Source organism: Capsicum annuum, chromosome 4, assembly GCF_002878395.1.
Source record: "Capsicum annuum cultivar UCD-10X-F1 chromosome 4, UCD10Xv1.1, whole genome shotgun sequence".
Lineage (NCBI taxonomy): Eukaryota > Viridiplantae > Streptophyta > Magnoliopsida > Solanales > Solanaceae > Capsicum > Capsicum annuum.
In genome coordinates this window covers 178338292-178342742 of record NC_061114.1, presented here as the reverse complement: position 1 = coordinate 178342742, position 4451 = coordinate 178338292, and positions in this window count along the sequence as shown.

Sequence of the window (4451 nt, the reverse complement as noted above, 5' to 3'; positions counted from 1 at the left end):
TTGCAGATGAAATTGGAATTACGTTATCATGAATAGGCGAAAGTTGTAGCCTTTACTAAGGGTAAGTCCAGTATCGGCAAGACCTAAATCTACTCCAAGACTGAAGCCCCCTCTCCACCTTGAATTCCACTTTCGTTGAACAACATTTGGGGGAATTTCCTCCATTGATACCGCTCGTATTGCCTCAACTTTTAAAGTTAATCGGAGAGAGCAAAAACTCTACCTTAATTGGACACCCACAATAGCCAAATTTTTAGAATTTTTGAAGTCGATTTGTTTTGGGGGCAAAATGATATATGTTTGTGAGATATGCTTATTTGAGGGATATATTTACTTTATTTTTTATTGTTTGGCCAATTAAAAATTGAAGCAATACAAGGAAGACGTAAATATTTTAGTGAAAAGTTTAAGTCACACTTTTAAAGTGTTGTCCTTAAAATTATTAAAAGACACGCTAAAAGTGCATTTAAATATGTAAATAAGCATTGTCAATTAGATCATGATTTGGTAACGCCTATAAAGTGTGGCCTATATCATTATAGATCACACTTTCAAAGTGTTATTAAAAATAATATGGTCAAAAGCTAAAAACTAAGGCTACGCCTCAAAAGTGTAACCAAATATATTTTAGGCCACATTTTATAAGTGTGGTCCAGATTTAGTGTAGTCGAAAAACAAAAATGTTGTAGTGTACTACATAGAAAGGCGAGTGAGCAGGCAACTGACAGTTGTCATGCCTGCTTCCAGCTTGCCTGTTTTTGGTCAAGAGTTTGTAATTTCATTTTTTTTTAATTTAGTTATTTTTTTTCTTTTTAATCTGTTATATATTTGAAAATTGCGTAAAGTATTATAAATTATAATTAACAATTTAAATTTTATTTCAACACACATAAACAATATTGATTGACTCAAAATTTTATCAGTGCAAAATTGAGATATAGGAAGTTATACATTATTTTAAAATATTGTGAAAAATAATATAAATTATAATAATTAACAACTTAAAATATTTGAAGGTTGTATACAAAATTAGTTTGACTTTCCAAATTCTATCAATGTCATATAAATTGAAAAATTAGAAACTTAAAATATCTAAAAACTATATAACAAATTTAGTATAGTTCAAGTCTTGAAAACAATCTCTGGCAAAAATGCACAGTAAGATTGTGTACAGTACACCCTTATGGTGGGGCTCTTTTTCGAACCCTGTGCATAGCGGGAGCTTTAGTACACTAGGCTATCTCTTTTATATGGCCAAATATATCGACAAACACCTCAACTTGACACGATCTTTAACTTTGCCACCTTAAGTGAATTTTGTTCATTTTAAGCACCTAAACCAGCTACAAACTGTATCATTATGACACCTTTTTGCATCAGATCTGGTGTATGAGGTGCACTCGCGCCGACGTGGATTAAACAAATATTGAATTTGTGTCAACTCATTTTAAATCGTCATATCATTATATACACCCATAATTTTTTTAAAAGACCAAAATCATCTTCCCCACTCAATCCAAATGGAGGTTGAATTTTTTATTTCTTTTATGAGGTTTTTTAACTAAGGTATTTCCATACCCACAAATTGAAACTAGTTAAAGAAAACACATCTCTTTCAGTCATTCTATCAAAAACTTTGTAGCATCCTACATAATATTGAAAACCGCATACATATTAATCAACAAATTAAACACAAATAAATTTGACTCACTCATTCCTCACCAACAATCCGTGAGCAATTCTTTCATGAATAACTGATCTTTGATGTGCATAAGACAAAACAATGAAAGTGAAGGTATACTCATCGGGAAGAACCCGAATGAGGTGGTCTAAATTCAAGAATTGGCGAAAAAGATTAAAACTTTTGAAAAAAAATTAAATTTTTTTAGAAATTAGAAAATTAATTAACAAAAGAAAACATGGGGTACTGTAGGGAGTTGAAGAGGTTTGGTGCTTAATCTTATAAACCAAATTTTAGTTTAATAATATTCTTTAAGAGTTAATTATTATATTGATACAATATATTACTCTTTGTGTTTGAATTAGTAACTCAATTTTATTAATTTTATTGAGTAGATATAGTTTTAGACAAATTTTTATTTTCTTCACTTTTTAGATTATGTTATTAGAAGTGATATAGAAAAAACATTCAAATAAATTATTTTCTACAAAATAGAGGAGGTTTGGGAGTACCGTCAAAGGAGTTTGAGCTTGAAAAATGGTAGAAGATGGTGGAATAAAAAAATTGGAAAGAAGACAAAATTAAATAATAACATTGTCACGCTCCTAAAAGCGAGTGTTCTACACTCACTGTCATATTAGCGCAAGGTGCCAAAGTGACATAGTTTATGACTATTTAGGTGCTTAAAATGGACACTGGCTATTTAAGTTACCAAAGTGAAAGATCATGTCAAGTTGAGGTTCCTATTGATATGTTTGGCCTTTTTATATAACAAATTTGATTGACTTTCTCAAATATTCCATCAGTGCTACATAAACTGAGACAGAAAAAATAGCATATAGTATTTAAAAATTATGTCAAAATACTATAAATCAATAATTAACAACTTACAGAATTTAAATATTATACAAGAAAAAAATTGGTTAAATTTTTCAAATTTCATCTGTATTACATAAATTGAGATTGAAAAAAGTAACATACATTGGGCTCGTGCTGCATGGACTCCTATATCTAGTTATTTTATAGAAAAAATAACATAAGCATACACCTTAACTTATCATATTTGCACAAATCTCCATCCTTACAAAGTAATTACAAAAACTTCGTTCCAAATAATTATGTATCTTCGTTGGATGCGTCAAGAGCTAATTATGTATGTCGACAGAGTCAAAATCGAAAATAATATATCGGGAGCTAATTATGTATCTTCGTTGAATGTATTATGTATCTTGACAGATTCGAAATAAAAAAAAAGTATATCAGAAGCTAATTATGTATCTTTACAAAACAAAAAATGTATCTTTATTGAATATATCGGGAGTTAATTATATATCTCAAAAGATTCAAAACCAAAATTTTAATAATTATATAAAATATCAAAATTTTCTGTAATTAAATTTCAAACTAACAAAATTTATGTGTTTTTGCTATTTTATAACTACTCTGCTAGCCATGTGATAATATAATCAAATACTGTTTTTTTTTTCTTTTAATTTCCCTGCTGATTAAGTAGCCCGGTAGTATAGTACAAGTAGTATAGTAGTATGACATAAAATGTTGGGGAGCCAGGTAGCAGTTTAGCACTTCCCTGGTGTTAAATAGTTGGCAGGTTTATATTTTGCTCATCTCTTAAGAAAAAATTAATTTGGAGCGTGTTTGATTACTATATAATATTAATTTTTTTAATATTATTTATTTATATGTTTTCTAATTGTAGAATAATTAACATTAAGGATAGAGTTGAAAAAAATAATTAATAATCTCTTTTTTTAAAATTAATAATTATTTTAAAATTAATATCTTTAATAAACATGTTAACTATTTTAAAATAAAGAATTATTTTGCATTTTACCTCTCTCATATTAAATGCTGAAGTTGAATATGTAGGCCCTTGTTGATTTTGTAGCAGGATGCATGCTTCCACCTTACTCCTTTTTCTGCAACAGTATGGCCTACCATGAGCTTCAAAGTTCGCCTGCTTTTCTTTTAAATCTTTTGGTACAGCAATAATCAACTGATTGGAGAAATAAAGATTTTATTGTAAGAACATAACCGTTCTTCAACTACTTAACTGAAAATGGAATTAAATATAGGTTGTGTTTGGTATAAAGAAAAATGTTTCTTAAAACATATTTTCTTAGAAAACTGGTGGGCTTCTTTTATATTTTTTTAGGAAAAGGACACTCTACAGTACTTTTTAAAATAAATAGCCCAAGTTTAAAATTTTTTCAAAAAGTGATCAGTCGAATATAATATTTTCGTTTTATAATCATTTTCTAATTTGGATCATTGTTCATATAAAAATACTGATACAGTTTATATATAATATTGATAGAGTATTCAACTTGGGTAATTCAGCCCTTTTAAAAATATTTCAATATTTTTTTACTATAAATTTTTTAACTGATCTAATATTCTTTTTTATTATTATTTAGAAATAATAATTAAATTATATATAAACGATATAATTGTTAAATAGAATATGTATTCATATAAGATATATGCATTGAAATTGTATAGTTCTATCAAATATGTATATATATAAAATATATATAAAAAATATATAGAAAGTTTATGAAAATTATATAATTGTTGTATAAAACGTGTAAAAAAAAAGTACAACTATTGTATAAATTATGTATCAAAACTGTATAATTTTCGTATAGAATATTTATATGTATAAGATTTGTATAGAAACTGTATAGAAGGTGTGTAGAAACGGTATAGAACAAGCCAATAAATTGAAATGACTAGAAAGTGGAATTTAAAT